Below are 24,554 nucleotides of genomic sequence, written 5' to 3'. Positions count from 1 at the left end.
TAGAACACATTCAACTTGCCATCGAACAATACGGACAGCGTCTTCAGGACACCCCCTACGAACATTTCAGGACAAACCGAGAGTTCTTCGAACACTTTCAACTTCACAACGAACAATACAGACAGCGTCCTCAGAACACCCCGATTTTGTTTATTTACGAACATTTCAGGACACCGCGAGTGTTCTCAGAACACATTCAACTTGCCATCGAACAATACGGCCAGCGTCCTCAGGACGGACAGTATCATCAGAACACCCCCTACGAATATTTCAGGACACCACGAGTGTTCTTAGAACACATTCAACTTGCTATCGAACAATATGGACAGCGTCTTCAGAACACCCCCTCCGAACATTTCAGGACACCGCAAGTGTTCTTAGAACACATTCAACTTGCCAGAGACAATACGGACAGCGTCCTCAGAACACCCCCTACGAACATTTCAGGACAACGCGAGAGTTCTTCGAACACTTTCAACTTCACAACGAACAATACCGACAGCGTCCTCAGAACACCCTCATTTTGTTTATTTGCAAACATTTCAGGACACCACGTGTGTTTTTAGAACACAATCAACTTAACAAAGAACACTACGGACAGCGTCCTCAGAACACCCCCATTTTCTTTATTTGTGAACATTTCAGGACACCGCAGGAGTTCTTAGAACACATTCAACTTGCCAGAGAACAATACGGACAGCATCCTCAGAACACCCCCATTTTTTTTATTTACAAACATTTTAGGACACTGCGAGTGTTCTCAGAACACATTCAACTTGCCAGAGAACAATACAGACAGACAGCGTCATCAGAACACCCCCTACGAATATTTCAGGACACCACGCGTGTTCTTAGAACACATTGAACTTGCTATCGAATAATACGAACAGCGTCTTCAGAACACCCCCTACGAACATTTCAGAACACCGCGAGTGTTCTTAGAACACATTCAACTTGCCATCAAACAATACGGACAGTGTCTTCAGGACACCCCCTACGAACATTTCAGGACAAACCAAGAGTTCTTCGAACACTTTCAACTTCACAACGAACAATACAGACAGCGTCCTCAGGACACCCCCATTTTGTTTATTTGCAAACATTTCAGGACACTGCTAGTGTTCTTAGATCACATTCAACTTGTCAGAGAACACTACGGACATCGTCCCCAGAACACCCCGATTTTGTTTATTTACGAACATTTCAGGACACCGCGAGTGTTCTCAGAACACTTTCAACTTGCCATCGAATAATACGGGCAGCGTCCTCAGGACGGACATTATCATAAGAACACCCCCTACAAATATTTCAGGACACCACGAGTGTTCTTAGAACACATTCAACTTGCTATCGAACAATACGGACAACGTCTTCAGAACACCCCCTACGAACATTTCAGGACACCGCAAGTGTTCTCAGAACACATTCAACTTGCCATCGAACAATACGGACAGCATCCTCAGGACGGACATCATCATCAAAACACCCGCTATGAATGTTTCAGGACACCACAAGTGTTCTTAGAACACATTCAACTTGCTATCGAACAATACGGACAGCGTCTTCAGAACACCCCCTACGAACATTGCAGGACACCACGAGTGTTCTTAGAACACATTCAACTTGCCAGAGAACAATACGAACAGCGTCCTCAGGACCCCCCTACGAACATTTCAGGACAACGCGAGAGTTCTTAGAACACATTCAACTTGCTATCGAACAATACGAACAGCGTCTTCAGAACAACCCCTACGAACATTTCAGAACACCGCGAGTGTTCTTAGAACACATTCAACTTGCCATCGAACAATACGGACAGCGTCTTCAGGACACCCCCTACGAACATTTCAGGACAAACCGAGAGTTCTTCGAACACTTTCAACTTCACAACGAACAATACGGACAGCGTCCTCAGGACACCCCCATTTTGTTTATTTGCGAACATTGCAGGACACTGCGAGTGTTCTTAGAACACATTCAACTTGCCATCGAACAATACGGACAGCGTCTTCAGGACACCCCCTACGAACATTTCAGGACAAACCGAGAGTTCTTCGAACACTTTCAACTTCACAACGAACAATACAAACAGCGTCCTCAGAACACCCCGATTTTGTTTATTTACGAACATTTCAGGACACCGCGAGTGTTCTCAGAACACATTCAACTTGCCATCGAACAATACGGGCAGCGTCCTCAGGACGGACAGTATCATCAGAACACCCCCTACGAATATTTCAGGACACCACGAGTGTTCTTAGAACACATTCAACTTGCTATCGAACAATATGGACAGCGTCTTCAGAACACCCCCTCCGAACATTTCAGGACACCGCAAGTGTTCTTAGAACACATTCAACTTGCCAGAGACAATACGGACAGCGTCCTCAGAACACCCCCTACGAACATTTCAGGACAACGCGAGAGTTCTTCGAACACTTTCAACTTCACAACGAACAATACCGACAGCGTCCTCAGAACACCCTCATTTTGTTTATTTGCAAACATTTCAGGACACCACGTGTGTTTTTAGAACACAATCAACTTAACAAAGAACACTACGGACAGCGTCCTCAGAACACCCCCATTTTCTTTATTTGTGAACATTTCAGGACACCGCAGGAGTTCTTAGAACACATTCAACTTGCCAGAGAACAATACGGACAGCATCCTCAGAACACCCCCATTTTGTTTATTTACAAACATTTTAGGACACTGCGAGTGTTCTCAGAACACATTCAACTTGCCAGAGAACAATACAGACAGACAGCGTCATCAGAACACCCCCTACGAATATTTCAGGACACCACGCGTGTTCTTAGAACACATTGAACTTGCTATCGAATAATACGAACAGCGTCTTCAGAACACCCCCTACGAACATTTCAGAACACCGCGAGTGTTCTTAGAACACATTCAACTTGCCATCAAACAATACGGACAGTGTCTTCAGGACACCCCCTACGAACATTTCAGGACAAACCAAGAGTTCTTCGAACACTTTCAACTTCACAACGAACAATACAGACAGCGTCCTCAGGACACCCCCATTTTGTTTATTTGCAAACATTTCAGGACACTGCTAGTGTTCTTAGATCACATTCAACTTGTCAGAGAACACTACGGACATCGTCCTCAGAACACCCCGATTTTGTTTATTTACGAACATTTCAGGACACCGCGAGTGTTCTCAGAACACTTTCAACTTGCCATCGAATAATACGGGCAGCGTCCTCAGGACGGACATTATCATAAGAACACCCCCTACAAATATTTCAGGACACCACGAGTGTTCTTAGAACACATTCAACTTGCTATCGAACAATACGGACAACGTCTTCAGAACACCCCCTACGAACATTTCAGGACACCGCAAGTGTTCTCAGAACACATTCAACTTGCCATCGAACAATACGGACAGCATCCTCAGGACGGACATCATCATCAAAACACCCGCTATGAATGTTTCAGGACACCACAAGTGTTCTTAGAACACATTCAACTTGCTATCGAACAATACGGACAGCGTCTTCAGAACACCCCCTACGAACATTGCAGGACACCACGAGTGTTCTTAGAACACATTCAACTTGCCAGAGAACAATACGAACAGCGTCCTCAGGACCCCCCTACGAACATTTCAGGACAACGCGAGAGTTCTTAGAACATTTTCAACTTGACAACGAACAATACGGACAGCGTCCTCAGAACACCCCCATTTTGTTTATTTACGAACATTTAAGGACACCGCAAGAGTTCTTAGAACATTTTCAACTTGATAACGAACAATACGGACAGCATCTTCAGGACGCCCCCTACGAACATTTCCGGACAACGCGAGAGTTCTTAGAACATTTCCAACTTGACAAAGAACACTACGGACAGCATCCTCAGAACACCCCCCTTTTGTTTATTTACGAACATTTCAGGTCACCGCGAGTGTTCTCAGAACACATTCAACTTGCCAGAGAACAATACGGACAGTGTCCTCAGGACGGACAGCGGCATCAGAACACCCCGTACGAACTTTTCAGGACAACGCGAGAGTTCTTCGAACACTTTCAACTTCACAACGAACAATACGGATAGCGTCCTCAGAACACCCCCATTTTGTTTATTTGCAAACATTTCAGGACACCATGTGTGTTTTTAGAACACAATCAACTTGACAAAGAACACTACGGACAGCGTCCTCAGAACACCCCCATTTTCTGTTTTTGCGAACATTTCAGGACACTGCCGGAGTTCTTAGAACACATTCAACTTGCCAGAGAACAATACGGACAGCGTCCTCAAAACACACCCATTTTGTTTATTTGCGAACATTTCAGGACACCATGTGTGTTCTTAGAACACAATCAACTTGACAAAGAACACTACGGACAGCGTCCTCAGAACACCCCCATTTTCTTTATTTGCGAACATTTCAGGACACCGCAGGAGTTCTTAGAACACATTCAACTTGCCAGAGAACAATACGGACAGCGTCCTCAGAACACCCCCATTTTGTTTATTTACGAATATTTCAGGACACTGCGAGTGTTCTCAGAACACATTCAACTTTCCAGAGAACAATACGGACAGCGTCCTCAGGATAGACAGCGTCATCAGAACACCCCCTACGAATATTTCAGGACACCACGAATGTTCTTAGAACACATTCAACTTGCTATCGAACAATACGAACAGCGTCTTCAGAACACCCCCTACGAACATTTCAGAACACCGCGAGTGTTCTTAGAACACATTCAACTTGCCATCGAACAATACGGACAGCGTCTTCAGGACACCCCCTACGAACATTTCAGGACAAACCGAGAGTTCTTCGAACACTTTCAACTTCACAACGAACAATACGGACAGCGTCCTCAGGACACCCCCATTTTGTTTATTTGCGAACATTGCAGGACACTGCGAGTGTTCTTAGAACACATTCAACTTGCCATCGAACAATACGGACAGCGTCTTCAGGACACCCCCTACGAACATTTCAGGACAAACCGAGAGTTCTTCGAACACTTTCAACTTCACAACGAACAATACAGACATCGTCCTCAGAACACCCCGATTTTGTTTATTTACGAACATTTCAGGACACCGCGAGTGTTCTCAGAACACATTCAACTTGCCATCGAACAATACGGGCAGCGTCCTCAGGACGGACAGTATCATCAGAACACCCCCTACGAATATTTCAGGACACCACGAGTGTTCTTAGAACACATTCAACTTGCTATCGAACAATATGGACAGCGTCTTCAGAACACCCCCTCCGAACATTTCAGGACACCGCAAGTGTTCTTAGAACACATTCAACTTGCCAGAGACAATACGGACAGCGTCCTCAGAACACCCCCTACGAACATTTCAGGACAACGCGAGAGTTCTTCGAACACTTTCAACTTCACAACGAACAATACCGACAGCGTCCTCAGAACACCCTCATTTTGTTTATTTGCAAACATTTCAGGACACCACGTGTGTTTTTAGAACACAATCAACTTAACAAAGAACACTACGGACAGCGTCCTCAGAACACCCCCATTTTCTTTATTTGTGAACATTTCAGGACACCGCGGGAGTTCTTAGAACACATTCAACTTGCCAGAGAACAATACGGACAGCGTCCTCAGAACACCCCCATTTTGTTCATTTGCGAACATTTCAGGACACCATGTGTGTTCTTAGAACACAATGAACTTGACAAAGAACACTACGGACAGCGTCCTCAGAATACCCCCATTTTCTTTATTTGCGAACATTTCAGGACACCGCAGGAGTTCTTAGAACACATTCAACTTGCCAGAGAACAATACGGACAGCATCCTCAGAACACCCCCATTTTGTTTATTTACAAACATTTTAGGACACTGCGAGTGTTCTCAGAACACATTCAACTTGCCAGAGAACAATACAGACAGACAGCGTCATCAGAACACCCCCTACGAATATTTCAGGACACCACGCGTGTTCTTAGAACACATTGAACTTGCTATCGAATAATACGAACAGCGTCTTCAGAACACCCCCTACGAACATTTCAGAACACCGCGAGTGTTCTTAGAACACATTCAACTTGCCATCAAACAATACGGACAGTGTCTTCAGGACACCCCCTACGAACATTTCAGGACAAACCAAGAGTTCTTTGAACACTTTCAACTTCACAACGAACAATACAGACAGCGTCCTCAGGACACCCCCATTTTGTTTATTTGCAAACAATTCAGGACACTGCTAGTGTTCTTAGATCACATTCAACTTGTCAGAGAACACTACGGACATCGTCCTCAGAACACCCCGATTTTGTTTATTTACGAACATTTCAGGACACCGCGAGTGTTCTCAGAACACTTTCAACTTGCCATCGAATAATACGGGCAGCGTCCTCAGGACGGACATTATCATAAGAACACCCCCTACAAATATTTCAGGACACCACGACTGTTCTTAGAACACATTCAACTTGCTATCGAACAATACGGACAACGTCTTCAGAACACCCCCTACGAACATTTCAGGACACCGCAAGTGTTCTCAGAACACATTCAACTTGCCATCGAACAATACGGACAGCATCCTCAGGACGGACATCATCATCAAAACACCCGCTATGAATGTTTCAGGACACCACAAGTGTTCTTAGAACACATTCAACTTGCTATCGAACAATACGGACAGCGTCTTCAGAACACCCCCTACGAACATTGCAGGACACCACGAGTGTTCTTAGAACACATTCAACTTGCCAGAGAACAATACGAACAGCGTCCTCAGGACCCCCCTACGAACATTTCAGGACAACGCGAGAGTTCTTAGAACATTTTCAACTTGACAAAGAACAATACGGACAGCGTCCTCAGAACACCCCCATTTTGTTTATTTACGAACATTTAAGGACACCGCAAGAGTTCTTAGAACATTTTCAACTTGATAACGAACAATACGGACAGCGTCTTCAGGACACCCACTACGAACATTTCCGGACAACGCGAGAGCTCTTAGAACACTTCCAACTTGACAACGAACAATATGGACAGCGTCCTCAGAACACCCCATTTTGTTTATTTACGAACATTTCAGGACACCTCGAGAGTTCTTAGAACATTTTCAGCTTGACAACTGACAATACGGACAGCGTCTTCAGGACACCCCCTACGAACATTTCAGGACACCACGAGTGTTCTCAGAACACATTCAACTTACCATCGAACAATACGGACAGAGTCCTCAGAACACCCCCATTTTGTTTATTTACGAACATTTCAGGACACCACGAGTGTTCTTAGAACACAATCAAATTGACAAAGAACACTACGGACAGCATCCTCAGAACACCCCCATTTTGTTTATTTGCGAACATTTCAAGACACCGCGGGAGTTCTTAGAACACATTCAACTTGCCAGAGAACAATACGGACAGCGTCCTCAGAACACCCCCCTTTTGTTTATTTACGAACATTTCAGGACACCGCGAGTGTTCTCAGAACACATTCAACTTGCCAGAGAACAATACAGACAGTGTCCTCAGCATCAGAACACCCCCTACGAACATTTCAGGACAACGCGAGAGTTCTTTGAACACTTTCAACTTCACAAAGAACAATACGGACAGCGTTCTCAGAACACCCCCATTTTGATTATTGGCACACATTTCAGGACACCACGTGTGTTTTTAGAACACAATCAACTTGACAAAGAACACTACGGACAGCGTCCTCAGAACACCCCCATTTTCTATATTTGCGAACATTTCAGGACACCGTGGGAGTTCTTAGAACACATTCAACTTGCCAGAGAACAATAGGGACAGCGTCCTCAGAACACCCCCATTTTGTTTATTTGCGAACATTTCAGGACACCATGTGTGTTCTTAGAACACAATGAACTTGACAAAGAACACTAAGGACAGCGTCCTCAGAATACCCCCATTTTCTTTATTTGCGAACATTTCAGGACACCGCAGGAGTTCTTAGAACACATTCAACTTGCCAGAGAACAATACGGACAGCATCCTCAGAACACCCCCATTTTGTTTATTTACAAACATTTTGGGACACTGCGAGTGTTCTCAGAACACATTCAACTTGCCAGAGAACAATACAGACAGACAGCGTCATCAGAACACCCCCTACGAATATTTCAGGACACCACGCGTGTTCTTAGAACACATTGAACTTGCTATCGAATAATACGAACAGCGTCTTCAGAACACCCCCTACGAACATTTCAGAACACCGCGAGTGTTCTTAGAACACATTCAACTTGCCATCAAACAATACGGACAGTGTCTTCAGGACACCCCCTACGAACATTTCAGGACAAACCAAGAGTTCTTCGAACACTTTCAACTTCACAACGAACAATACAGACAGCGTCCTCAGGACACCCCCATTTTGTTTATTTGCAAACATTTCAGGACACTGCTAGTGTTCTTAGATCACATTCAACTTGTCAGAGAACACTACGGACATCGTCCTCAGAACACCCCGATTTTGTTTATTTACGAACATTTCAGGACACCGCGAGTGTTCTCAGAACACTTTCAACTTGCCATCGAAAAATACGGGCAGCGTCCTCAGGACGGACATTATCATAAGAACACCCCCTACAAATATTTCAGGACACCACGAGTGTTCTTAGAACACATTCAACTTGCTATCGAACAATACGGACAACGTCTTCAGAACACCCCCTACGAACATTTCAGGACACCGCAAGTGTTCTCAGAACACATTCAACTTGCCATCGAACAATACGGACAGCATCCTCAGGACGGACATCATCATCAAAACACCCGCTATGAATGTTTCAGGACACCACAAGTGTTCTTAGAACACATTCAACTTGCTATCGAACAATACGGACAGCGTCTTCAGAACACCCCCTACGAACATTGCAGGACACCACGAGTGTTCTTAGAACACATTCAACTTGCCAGAGAACAATACGAACAGCGTCCTCAGGACCCCCCCTACGAACATTTCAGGACAACGCGAGAGTTCTTAGAACATTTTCAACTTGACAACGAACAATACGGACAGCGTCCTCAGAACACCCCCATTTTGTTTATTTACGAACATTTAAGGACACCGCAAGAGTTCTTAGAACATTTTCAACTTGATAACGAACAATACGGACAGCGTCTTCAGGACACCCCCTACGAACATTTCCGGACAACGCGAGAGCTCTTAGAACACTTCCAACTTGACAACTAACAATATGGACAGCGTCCTCAGAACACCCCATTTTGTTTATTTACGAACATTTCAGGACACCTCGAGAGTTCTTAGAACATTTTCAGCTTGACAACTGACAATACGGACAGCGTCTTCAGGACACCCCCTACGAACATTTCAGGACACCACGAGTGTTCTCAGAACACATTCAACTTACCATCGAACAATACGGACAGAGTCCCCAGAACACCCCCATTTTGTTTATTTACGAACATTTCAGGACACCACGAGTGTTCTTAGAACACAATCAACTTGACAAAGAACACTACGGACAGCATCCTCAGAACACCCCCATTTTGTTTATTTGCGAACATTTCAAGACACCGCGGGAGTTCTTAGAACACATTCAACTTGCCAGAGAACAATACGGACAGCGTCCTCAGAACACCCCCCTTTTGTTTATTTACGAACATTTCAGGACACCGCGAGTGTTCTCAGAACACATTCAACTTGCCAGAGAACAATACAGACAGTATCCTCAGCATCAGAACACCCCCTACGAACATTTCAGGACAACGCGAGAGTTCTTTGAACACTTTCAACTTCACAAAGAACAATACGGACAGCGTTCTCAGAACACCCCCATTTTGATTATTTGCACACATTTCAGGACACCACGTGTGTTTTTAGAACACAATCAACTTGACAAAGAACACTACGTACAGCGTCCTCAGAACACCCCCATTTTCTATATTTGCGAACATTTCAGGACACCGTGGGAGTTCTTAGAACACATTCAACTTGCCAGAGAACAATAGGGACAGCGTCCTCAGAACACCCCCATTTTGTTTATTTGCGAACATTTCAGGACACCATGTGTGTTCTTAGAACACAATCAACTTGAAAAAGAACACTACGGACAGCGTCCTCAGAACACCCCCATTTTCTTTATTTGCGAACATTTCAGGACACCGCAGGAGTTCTTAGAACACATTCAACTTGCCAGAGAACAATACGGACAGCGTCCTCAGAACACCCCCATTTTGTTTATTTACGAACATTTCAGGACACTGCGAGTGTTCTCAGAACACATTCAACTTGCCAGAGAACAATACGGACAGCGTCCTCAGGACAGACAGCGTCATCAGAACACGCCCTACGAATATTTTAGGACACCACGAGTGTTCTTAGAACACATTCAACTTGCCATCGAACAATACGGACAGCGTCTTCAGGACACCCCCTACGAACATTTCAGGACAAACCGAGAGTTCTTCAAACACTTTCAACTTCACAACGAACAATACGGACAGCGTCCTCAGGACACCCCCATTTTGTTTATTTGCCAACATTTCAGGACACTGCGAGTGTTCTTAGAACACATTCAACTTGTCATAGAACAATACGGACATCGTCCTCAGAACACCCCGATTTAGTTTATTTACGAACATTTCAGGACACCGCGAGTGTTCTCAGAACACATTCAACTTGCCATCGAACAATACGGGCAGCGTCCTCAGGATGGACAGTATCATCAGAACACTCCCTACAAATATTTCAGGACACCACGAGTGTTCTTAGAACACATTCAACTTCCTATTGAACAATACGGACAGCGTCTTCAGAACACCCCCTACGAACATTTCAGGACACCCCAAGTGTTCTTAGAACACATTCAACTTGCCAGAGAACAATACGAACAGTGTCCTCAGGACCCCCCCTACGAACATTTCAGGACAACACGAAAGTTCTTCGAACACTTTCAACTTCACAACGAACAATACGGACAGTGTCCTCAGAACACCCCCATTTTGTTTATTTGCAAACATTTCAGGACACCACGTGTGTTTTTAGAACACAATCAACTTGACAAAAAACACTATGGACAGCGTCCTCAGAACACACTCATTTTCTTTTTTTGCGAAAATTTCAGGACACCGCGGGAGTTCTTAGAACACATTCAACTTGAAAGAGACAATACGGACAGCATCCTCAGAACACCCCCATTTTGTTTATTTGCGAACATTTCAGGACACCATGCGTGTTCTTAGAACACAATCAACTTGACAAAGAACACTACGGACAGCGTCCTCAGAACACCCCCATTTTCTTTATTTGCAAACATTTCAGGACACTGCAGGAGTTCTTAGAGCACATTCAACTTGCCAGAGAACAATACGGACAGCGTCCTCAGAACACCCCCATTTTGTTTATTTACGAACTTTTCAGGACACTGCGAGTGTTCTCAGAACACATTCAACTTGCCAGAGAACAATACGGACAGCGTCCTCAGGACAGACAGCGTCATCAGAACACCCCCTACGAATATTTCAGGACACCACGAGTGTTCTTAGAACACATTCAACTTGCTATCGAACAATACGAACAGCGTCTTCAGAACACCCCCTACGAACATTTCAGACACCGTGAGTGTTCTTAGAACACATTCAACTTGCCCTCGAACAATACGGACAGCGTCTTCAGGACACCCCCTACGGACATTTCAGGACAAACCGAGAGTTCTTCGAACCTTTTCAACTTCACAACGAACAATATGGACAGCGTCCTCAGTACACCCCCATTTTGTTTATTTGCAAACATTTCAGGACACTGCTAATGTTCTTAGATCACATTCAACTTGTCAGAGAACACTACGGACATCGTCCTCAAAACACCCCGATTTTGTTTATTTACGAACATTTCAGGACACCGCGAGTGTTCTCAGAACACATTCAACTTGCCATTGAATAATACGAGCAGCGTCCTCAGGACGGACAGAATCATCAGAACACCCCCTACGAATATTTCAGGACACCACGAGTGTTCTTAGAACACATTCAACTTGCTATCGAACAATACGGACAGTGTCTTCAGAACACCCCCTACGAACATTTCAGGACACCACGAATGTTCTTAGAACACATTCAACTTGCCAGAGAACAATACGAACATCGTCCTCAGGACCGCCCCCTACGAACATTTCAGGACAACGCGAGAGTTCTTAGAACATTTTCAACTTGACAACGAACAATACGGATAGCGTCCTCAGAACACCCCCATTTTGTTTATTTACGAACATTTAAGGACACCGCAAGAGTTCTTAGAACATTTTCAACTTGATAACGAACAATACGGACAGCGTCTTCAGGACACCCCCTACGAACATTTCCGGACAACGCGAGAGTTCTTAGAACACTTCCAACTTGACAACGAACAATATGGACAGCGTCCTCAGAACACCCCATTTTGTTTATTTACGAACATTTCAGAACACCTCGAGAGTTCTTAGAACATTTTCAGCTTGACAACTAACAATACGGACAGCGTCTTCAGGACACCCCCTACGAACATTTCAGGACACCAAGTGTGTTCTCAGAACACATTCAACTTACCATCGAACAATACGGACAGAGTCCTCAGAACACCCCCATTTTGTTTATTTACGAACATTTCAGGACACCACGAGTGTTCTTAGAACACAATCAACTTGACAAAGAACACTACGGACAGCATCCTCAGAACACCCCCATTTTGTTTATTTGCGAACATTTCAGGACACAGCGGGAGTTCTTAGAACACATTCAACTTGTCAGAGAACAATACGGACAGCGTCCTCAGAACACCCCCCTTTTGTTTATTTACGAACATTTCAGGACACCGCGAGTATTCTCAGAACACATTCAACTTGCCAGAGAACAATACGGACAGTGCCCTCAGGACGGACAGCGGCATCAGAACACCCCCTACGAACATTTCAGGACAACGCGAGAGTTCTTTGAACACTTTCAACTTCACAAAGGACAATACGGACAGCATCCTCAGAACACCCCCATTTTGATTATTTGCAAACATTTCAGGACACCACGTGTGTTTTTAGAACACAATCAACTTGACAAAGAACACTACGGTCAGCGTCCTCAGAACACCCCCATTTTCTATATTTGCGAACATTTCAGGACACCATGGGAGTTCTTAGAACACATTCAACTTGCCAGAGAACAATAGGGATAGCGTCCTCAGAACACCCCCATTTTGTTTATTTGCGAACATTTCAGGACACCATGTGTGTTCTTAGAACACAATCAACTTGAAAAAGAACACTACGGACAGCGTCCTCAGAACACCCCCATTTTCTTTATTTGCGAACATTTCAGGACACCGCAGGAGTTCTTAGAACACATTCAACTTGCCAGAGAACAATACGGACAGCGTCCTCAGAACACCCCCATTTTGTTTATTTACGAACATTTCAGGACACTGCGAGTGTTCTCAGAACACATTCAACTTGCCAGAGAACAATACGGACAGCGTCCTCAGGACAGACAGCGTCATCAGAACACGCCCTACGAATATTTTAGGACACCACAAGTGTTCTTAGAACACATTCAACTTGCCATCGAACAATACGGACAGCGTCTTCAGGACACCCCCTACGAACATTTCAGGACAAACCGAGAGTTCTTCAAACACTTTCAACTTCACAACGAACAATACGGACAGCGTCCTCAGGACACCCCCATTTTGTTTATTTGCCAACATTTCAGGACACTGCGAGTGTTCTCAGAACACATTCAACTTGCCATCGAACAATACGGGCAGCGTCCTCAGGACGGACAGTATCATCAGAACACTCCCTACAAATATTTCAGGACACCACGAGTGTTCTTAGAACACATTCAACTTCCTATTGAACAATACGGACAGCGTCTTCAGAACACCCCCTACGAACATTTCAGGACACCCCAAGTGTTCTTAGAACACATTCAACTTGCCAGAGAACAATACGAACAGTGTCCTCAGGACCCCCCCTACGAACATTTCAGGACAACACGAAAGTTCTTCGAACACTTTCAACTTCACAACGAACAATACGGACAGTGTCCTCAGAACACCCCCATTTTGTTTATTTGCAAACATTTCAGGACACCACGTGTGTTTTTAGAACACAATCAACTTGACAAAGAACACTATGGACAGCGTCCTCAGAACACCCCCATTTTCTATATTTGCGAACATTTCAGGACACCGTGGGAGTTCTTACAACACATTCAACTTGCCAGAGAACAATAGGGACAGCGTCCTCAGAACACCCCCATTTTGTTTATTTGCGAACATTTCGGGACACCATGTGTGTTCTTAGAACACAATCAACTTGACAAAGAACACTACGGACAGCGTCCTTAGAACACCCCCATTTTCTTTATTTGCGAACATTTCAGGACACCGCAGGAGTTCTTAGAGCACATTCAACTGGCCAGAGAACAATACGGACAGCGTCCACAGAACACCCCCATTTTGTTTATTTACGAACATTTCGGGACACTGCGAGTGTTCTCAGAACACATTCAACTTGCCAGAGAACAATACGGACAGCGTCCTCAGGACAGACAGCGTCATCAGAACACGCCCTACGAATATTTCAGGACACCATGAGTGTTCTTAGAACACATTCAACTTGCTATCGAACAATACGAACAGCGTCTTCAGAACACCCCCTACGAACATTTCAGAACACCGCGAGTGTTCTTAGAACACATTCAACTTGCCATCGAAAAATACGGACAGCGTCTTCAGGACATCCCTTACGAACATTTCAGGACAAACCGAGAGTTCTTCGAACACTTTCAACTTCACAACGAACAATACGGACAGCGTCCTCAGGACACCCCCATTTTGTTTATTTGTGACATTTCAGGACACTCCGAGTGTTCTTAGAACATGTTCAACTTGTCAGAGAACACTACGGACATCGTCCTCAGAACACCCCGATTTTTTTATTTATGAACATTTCAGGGCACCGCGAGTGTTCTCAGAACACATTCAACTTGCCATCGAACAATACGGGCAGCGTCCTCAGGACGGACAGTATCATCAGAACACTCCCTACGAATATTTCAGGACACCACGAGTGTTCTTAGAACACATTCAACTTCCTATTGAACAATACGGACAGCGTCTTCAGAACACCCCCTACGAACATTTCAGGACACCCCAAGTGTTCTTAGAACACATTCAACTTGCCAGAGAACAATACGAACAGTGTCCTCAGGACCCCCCCTACGAACATTTCAGGACAACACGAAAGTTCTTCGAACACTTTCAACTTCACAACGAACAATACGGACAGTGTCCTCAGAACACCCCCATTTTGTTTATTTGCAAACATTTCAGGACACCACGTGTGTTTTTAGAACACAATCAACTTGACAAAGAACACTATGGACAGCGTCCTCAGAACACACTCATTTTCTTTTTTTGCGAAAATTTCAGGACACCGCGGGAGTTCTTAGAACACATTCAACTTGCCAGAGCAATACGGACAGCGTCCTCAGAACACCCCCATTTTGTTTATTTGCGAACATTTCAGGACACCATGTGTGTTCTTAGAACACAATCAACTTGACAAAGAACACTACGGACAGCGTCCTCAGAACACCCCCATTTTCTTTATTTGCAAACATTTCAGGACACTGCAGGAGTTCTTAGAGCACATTCAACTTGCCAGAGAACAATACGGACAGCGTCCTCAGAACACCCCCATTTTGTTTATTTACGAACTTTTCAGGACACTGCGAGTGTTCTCAGAACACATTCAACTTGCCAGAGAACAATACGGACAGCGTCCTCAGGACAGACAGCGTCATCAGAACACCCCCTACGAATATTTCAGGACACCACGAGTGTTCTTAGAACACATTCAACTTGCTATCGAACAATACGAACAGCGTCTTCAGAACACCCCCTACGAACATTTCAGAACACCGTGAGTGTTCTTAGAACACATTCAACTTGCCCTCGAACAATACGGACAGCGTCTTCAGGACACCCCCTACGGACATTTCAGGACAAACCGAGAGTTCTTCGAACCTTTTCAACTTCACAACGAACAATATGGACAGCGTTCTCAGTACACCCCCATTTTGTTTATTTGCAAACATTTCAGGACACTGCTAGTGTTCTTAGATCACATTCAACTTGTCAGAGAACACTACGGACATCGTCCTCAAAACACCCCGATTTTGTTTATTTACGAACATTTCAGGACACCGCGAGTGTTCTCAGAACACATTCAACTTGCCATTGAATAATACGAGCAGCGTCCTCAGGACGGACAGAATCATCAGAACACCCCCTACGAATATTTCAGGACACCACGAGTGTTCTTAGAACACATTCAACTTGCTATCGAACAATACGGACAGTGTCTTCAGAACACCCCCTACGAACATTTCAGGACACCAAGAGTGTTCTTAGAACACATTCAACTTGCCAGAGAACAATACGAACATCGTCCTCAGGACCGCCCCCTACGAACATTTCAGGACAACGCGAGAGTTCTTAGAACATTTTCAACTTGACAACGAACAATACGGACAGCGTCCTCAGAACACCCCCATTTTGTTTATTTACGAACATTTAAGGACACCGCAAGAGTTCTTAGAACATTTTCAACTTGATAACGAACAATACGGACAGCGTCTTCAGGACACCCCCTACGAACATTTCCGGACAACGCGAGAGTTCTTAGAACACTTCCAACTTGACAACGAACAATATGGACAGCGTCCTCAGAACACCCCATTTTGTTTATTTACGAACATTTCAGAACACCTCGAGAGTTCTTAGAACATTTTCAGCTTGACAACTAACAATACGGACAGCGTCTTCAGGACACCCCCTACGAACATTTCAGGACACCAAGTGTGTTCTCAGAACACATTCAACTTACCATGGAACAATACGGACAGAGTCCTCAGAACACCCCCATTTTGTTTATTTACGAACATTTCAGGACACCACGAGTGTTCTTAGAACACAATCAACTTGACAAAGAACACTACGGACAGCATCCTCAGAACACCCCCATTTTGTTTATTTGCGAACATTTCAGGACACAGCGGGAGTTCTTAGAACACATTCAACTTGTCAGAGAACAATACGGACAGCGTCCTCAGAACACCCCCCTTTTGTTTATTTACAAACATTTCAGGACACCGCGAGTGTTCTCGGAACACATTCAACTTGCCAGAGAACAATACGGACAGTGCCCTCAGGACGGACAGCGGCATCAGAACACCCCCTACGAACATTTCAGGACAACGCGAGAGTTCTTTGAACACTTTCAACTTCACAAAGGACAATACGGACAGCATCCTCAGAACACCCCCATTTTGATTATTTGCAAACATTTCAGGACACCACGTGTGTTTTTAGAACACAATCAACTTGACAAAGAACACTACGGACAGCGTCCTCAGAACACCCCCATTTTCTATATTTGCGAACATTTCAGGACACCGTGGGAGTTCTTACAACACATTCAACTTGCCAGAGAACAATAGGGACAGCGTCCTCAGAACACCCCCATTTTGTTTATTTGCGAACATTTCAGGACACCATGTGTGTTCTTAGAACACAATCAACTTGACAAAGAACACTACGGACAGCCTCCTCAGAACACCCCCATTTTCTTTATTTGCGAACATTTCAGGACACCGCAGGAGTTCTTAGAGCACATTCAACTGGCCAGAGAACAATACGGACAGCGTCCTCAGAACACCCCCATTTTGTTTATTTACGAACATTTCGGGACACTGCGAGTGTTCTCAGAACACATTCAACTTGCCAGAGAACAATACGGACAGCGTCCTCAGGACAGACAGCGTCATCAGAACACGCCCTACGAATATTTCAGGACACCATGAGTGTTCTTAGAACACATTCAACTTGCTATCGAACAATACGAACAGCGTCTTCAGAACACCCACTACGAACATTTCAGAACACCGCGAGTGTTCTTAGAACACATTCAACTTGCCATCGAAAAATACGGACAGGGTCTTCAGGACATCCCTAACGAACATTTCAGGACAAACCGAGAGTTCTTCGAACACTTTCAACTTCACAACGAACAATACGGACAGCGTCCTCAGGACACCCCCATTTTGTTTATTTGTGACATTTCAGGACACTGCGAGTGTTCTTAGAACATGTTCAACTTGTCAGAGAACACTACGGACATCGTCCTCAGAACACCCCGATTTTTTTATTTATGAACATTTCAGGGCACCGCGAGTGTTCTCAGAACACATTCAACTTGCCATCGAACAATACGGGCAGCGTCCTCAGGACGGACAGTATCATCAGAACACTCCCTACGAATATTTCAGGACACCACGAGTGTTCTTAGAACACATTCAACTTCCTATCGAACAATACGGACAGCGTCTTCAGAACACCCCCTACGAACATTTCAGGACACCGCAAGTGTTCTTAGAACAAATTCAATTTGCCAGAGAACAATACGAACAGCGTCCTCAGGACCCCCCCTACGAACATTTCAGGACAACGCGAGAGTTCTTCGAACACTTTCAACTTCACAACGAACAATACGGAAAGCGTCCTCAGAACACCCCCATTTTGCTTATTTGCAAACCTTTCAGGACACCACGTGTGTTTTTAGAACACAATCAACCTGACAAAGAACACTATGGACAGTGTCCTCAGAACACCCCCATTTTGTTTATTTGCGAACATTTCAGGACACCGCGGGAGTTCTTAGAACACATTCAATTTGCCAGAGACAATACGGACAGCGTCCTCAGAACACCCCCATTTTGTTTATTTGCGAACATTTCAGGACACCATGTGTGTTCTTAGAACACAATAAACTTGACAAAGAACACTACGGACAGCGTCCTCAGAACACCCCCATTTTCTTTATTTGCGAACATTTCAGGACACCGCAGGAGTTCTTAGAACACATTCAACTTGCCAGAGAACAATACGGACAGCGTCCTCAGAACACCCCCATTTTGTTTATTTACGAACATTTCGGGACACTGCGAGTGTTCTCAGAACACATTCAACTTGCCAGAGAACAATACGGACAGCGTCCTCAGGACAGACAGCGTCATCAGAACACGCCCTACGAATATTTCAGGACACCATGAGTGTTCTTAGAACACATTCAACTTGCTATCGAACAATACGAACAGCGTCTTCAGAACACCCACTACGAACATTTCAGAACACCGCGAGTGTTCTTAGAACACATTCAACTTGCCATCGAAAAATACGGACAGGGTCTTCAGGACATCCCTAACGAACATTTCAGGACAAACCGAGAGTTCTTCGAACACTTTCAACTTCACAACGAACAATACGGACAGCGTCCTCAGGACACCCCCATTTTGTTTATTTGTGACATTTCAGGACACTGCGAGTGTTCTTAGAACATGTTCAACTTGTCAGAGAACACTACGGACATCGTCCTCAGAACACCCCGATTTTTTTATTTATGAACATTTCAGGGCACCGCGAGTGTTCTCAGAACACATTCAACTTGCCATCGAACAATACGGGCAGCGTCCTCAGGACGGACAGTATCATCAGAACACTCCCTACGAATATTTCAGGACACCACGAGTGTTCTTAGAACACATTCAACTTCCTATCGAACAATACGGACAGCGTCTTCAGAACACCCCCTACGAACATTTCAGGACACCGCAAGTGTTCTTAGAACAAATTCAATTTGCCAGAGAACAATACGAACAGCGTCCTCAGGACCCCCCCTACGAACATTTCAGGACAACGCGAGAGTTCTTCGAACACTTTCAACTTCACAACGAACAATACGGAAAGCGTCCTCAGAACACCCCCATTTTGCTTATTTGCAAACCTTTCAGGACACCACGTGTGTTTTTAGAACACAATCAACCTGACAAAGAACACTATGGACAGTGTCCTCAGAACACCCCCATTTTGTTTATTTGCGAACATTTCAGGACACCGCGGGAGTTCTTAGAACACATTCAATTTGCCAGAGACAATACGGACAGCGTCCTCAGAACACCCCCATTTTGTTTATTTGCGAACATTTCAGGACACCATGTGTGTTCTTAGAACACAATAAACTTGACAAAGAACACTACGGACAGCGTCCTCAGAACACCCCCATTTTCTTTATTTGCGAACATTTCAGGACACCGCAGGAGTTCTTAGAACACATTCAACTTGCCAGAGAACAATACGGACAGCGTCCTCAGAACACCCCCATTTTGTTTATTTACGAACATTTCAGGACACTGCGAGTGTTCTCAGAACACATTCAACTTGCCAGAGAACAATACGGACAGCGTCCTCAGGACAGACAGCGTCATCAGAACACCCCCTACGAATATTTCAGGACACCACGAGTGTTCTTAGAACACATTCAACTTGCTATCGAACAATACGAACAGCGTCTTCAGAACACCCCCTACGAACATTTCAGAACACCGCGAGTGTTCTTAGAACACATTCAACTTGCCATCGAACGATACGGACAGCGTCTTCAGGACACCCCGTATGAACATTTCAGGACAAACCGAGAGTTCTTCGAACACTTTCATCTTCACAACGAACAATACGGACAGCGTCCTCAGGACACCCCCATTTTGTTTATTTGCGAACATTTCGGGACACTTCAAGTGTTCTTAGAACACATTCAACTTGTCAGAGAACACTACGGACATCGTCCTCAGAACACCCCGATTTTGTTTATTTACGAACATTTCAGGACACCGCGAGTGTTCTCAGAACACATTCAACTTGCCATCGAACAATACGGGCAGCCTCCTCAGGACGAACAGTATCATCAGAACACCCCCTACGAATATTTCAGGACACCACGAGTGTTCTTAGAACACATTCAACTTGCTATCGAACAATACAGACAGCGTCTTCAGAACACCCCCTCCGAACATTTCAGGACACCGCAAGTGTTCTTAGAACACATTCAACTTGCCGGAGAACAATACGGACAGCGTCCTCAGAACACCCCCATTTTGTTTATTTGCAAACATTTCAGGACGCCACGTGTGTTTTTAGAACACAATCAACTTAACAAAGAACACTACGGACAGCGTCCTCAGAACACCCCCATTTTCTTTATTTGCGAACATTTCAGGACACCGCGGGAGTTCTTAGAACACATTCAACTTGCCAGAGAACAATACGGACAGCGTCCTCAGAACACCCCCATTTTGTTTATTTGCAAATATTTCAGGACACTGCAAGTGTTCTCAGAACACATTCAACTTGCCAGAGAACAATACGGACAGACAGCGTCATCAGAACACCCCCTACGAATATTTCAGGACACCACACGTGTTCTTAGAACACATTCAACTTGCTATCGAACAATATGAACAGCGTCTTCAGAACACCCCCTACAAACATTTCAGAACACCGCGAGTGTTCTTAGAACACATTCAACTTGCCATCAAACAATACAGACAGCGTCTTCAGGACACCCTCTACGAACATTTCAGGACAAACCGAGAGTTCTTCGAACACTTTCAACTTCACAACGAACAATACGGACAGCGTCCTCAGGACACCCCCATTTTGTTTATTTGCAAACATTTCAGGACACTGCTAGTGTTCTTAGATCACATTCAACTTGTCAGAGAACACTACGGACATCATCCTCAGAACACCCCGATTGTGTTTATTTACGAACATTTCAGGACACCGTGGGAGTTCTTACAACACATTCAACTTGCCAGAGAACAATAGGGACAGCGTCCTCAGAACACCCCCATTTTATTTATTTGCGAACATTTCAGGACACCATGTGTGTTCTTAGAACACAATCAACTTGACAAAGAACACTACGGACAGCGTCCTCAGAACACCCCCATTTTCTTTATTTGCGAACATTTCAGGACACCGCAGGAGTTCTTAGAGCACATTCAACTGGCCAGAGAACAATACGGACAGCGTCCTCAGAACACCCCCATTTTGTCTATTTACGAACATTTCGAGACACTGCAAGTGTTCTCAGAACACATTCAACTTGCCAGAGAACAATACGGACAGCGTCCTCAGGACAGACAGCGTCATCAGAACACGCCCTACGAATATTTCAGGACACCATGAGTGTTCTTAGAACACATTCAACTTGCTATCGAACAATACGAACAGCGTCTTCAGAACACCCCCTACGAACATTTCAGAACACCGCGAGTGTTCTTAGAACACATTCAACTTGCCATCGAAAAATACGGACAGCGTCTTCAGGACATCCCTTACGAACATTTCAGGACAAACCGAGAGTTCTTCGAACACTTTCAACTTCACAACGAACAATACGGACAGCGTCCTCAGGACACCCCCATTTTGTTTATTTGTGACATTTCAGGACACTGCGAGTGTTCTTAGAACATGTTCAACTTGTCAGAGAACACTACGGACATCGTCCTCAGAACACCCCGATTTTTTTATTTATGAACATTTCAGGGCACCGCGAGTGTTCTCAGAACACATTCAACTTGCCATCGAACAATACGGGCAGCGTCCTCAGGACGGACAGTATCATCAGAACACTCCCTACGAATATTTCAGGACACCACGAGTGTTCTTAGAACACATTCAACTTCCTATCGAACAATACGGACAGCGTCTTCAGAACACCCCCTACGAATATTTCAGGACACCGCAAGTGTTCTTAGAACAAATTCAATTTGCCAGAGAACAATACGAACAGCGTCCTCAGGACCCCCCCTACGAACATTTCAGGACAACGCGAGAGTTCTTCGAACACTTTCAACTTCACAACGAACAATACGGAAAGCGTCCTCAGAACACCCCCATTTTGCTTATTTGCAAACATTTCAGGACACCACGTGTGTTTTTAGAACACAATCAACCTGACAAAGAACACTATGGACAGCGTCCTCAGAACACCCCCATTTTGTTTATTTGCGAACATTTCAGGACACCGCGAGAGTTCTTAGAACACATTCAATTTGCCAGAGACAATACGGACAGCGTCCTCAGAACACCCCCATTTTGTTTATTTGCGAACATTTCAGGACACCACGTGTGTTTTTAGAACACAATCAACCTGACAAAGAACACTATGGACAGCGTCCTCAGAACACCCCCATTTTGTTTATTTGCGAACATTTCAGGACACCGCGAGAGTTCTTAGAACACATTCAATTTGCCAGAGACAATACGGACAGCGTCCTCAGAACACCCCATTTTGTTTATTTACGAACATTTCAGAACACCTCGAGAGTTCTTAGAACATTTTCAGCTTGACAACTAACAATACGGACAGCGTCTTCAGGACACCCCCTACGAACATTTCAGGACACCAAGTGTGTTCTCAGAACACATTCAACTTACCATGGAACAATACGGACAGAGTCCTCAGAACACCCCCATTTTGTTTATTTACGAACATTTCAGGACACCACGAGTGTTCTTAGAACACAATCAACTTGACAAAGAACACTACGGACAGCATCCTCAGAACACCCCCATTTTGTTTATTTGCGAACATTTCAGGACACAGCGGGAGTTCTAAGAACACATTCAACTTGTCAGAGAACAATACGGACAGCGTCCTCAGAACACCCCCCTTTTGTTTATTTACGAACATTTCAGGACACCGCGAGTGTTCTCGGAACACATTCAACTTGCCAGAGAACAATACGGACAGTGCCCTCAGGATGGACAGCGGCATCAGAACACCCCCTACGAACATTTCAGGACAACGCGAGAGTTCTTTGAACACTTTCAACTTCACAAAGGACAATACGGACAGCATCCTCAGAACACCCCCATTTTCTTTATTTGCGAACATTTCAGGACACCGCAGGAGTTCTTAGAACACATTCAACTTGCCAGAGAACAATACGGACAGCGTCCTCAGAACACCCCCATTTTGTTTATTTACGAACATTTCAGGACACTGCGAGTGTTCTCAGAACACATTCAACTTGCCAGAGAACAATACGGACAGCGTCCTCAGGACAGACAGCGTCATCAGAACACCCCCTACGAATATTTCAGGACACCACGAGTGTTCTTAGAACACATTCAACTTGCTATCGAACAATACGAACAGCGTCTTCAGAACACCCCCTACGAACATTTCAGAACACCGCGAGTGTTCTTAGAACACATTCAACTTGCCATCGAACGATACGGACAGCGTCTTCAGGACACCCCCTATGAACATTTCAGGACAAACCGAGAGTTCTTCGAACACTTTCATCTTCACAACGAACAATACGGACAGCGTCCTCAGGACACCCCCATTTTGTTTATTTGCGAACATTTCGGGACACTGCAAGTGTTCTTAGAACACATTCAACTTGTCAGAGAACACTACGGACATCGTCCTCAGAACACCCCGATTTTGTTTATTTACGAACATTTCAGGACACCGCGAGTGTTCTCAGAACACATTCAACTTGCCATCGAACAATACGGGCAGCGTCCTCAGGACGAACAGTATCATCAGAACACCCCCTACGAATATTTCAGGACACCACGAGTGTTCTTAGAACACATTCAACTTGCTATCGAACAATA

This window comes from Ambystoma mexicanum, chromosome 10 (assembly GCF_040938575.1).
Source record: "Ambystoma mexicanum isolate Mex_15411 chromosome 10, UKY_AmexF1_1, whole genome shotgun sequence".
Lineage (NCBI taxonomy): Eukaryota > Metazoa > Chordata > Amphibia > Caudata > Ambystomatidae > Ambystoma > Ambystoma mexicanum.
The sequence above is the reverse complement of the archived record's forward strand: the minus strand, read 5'-3'. Positions refer to the sequence as shown.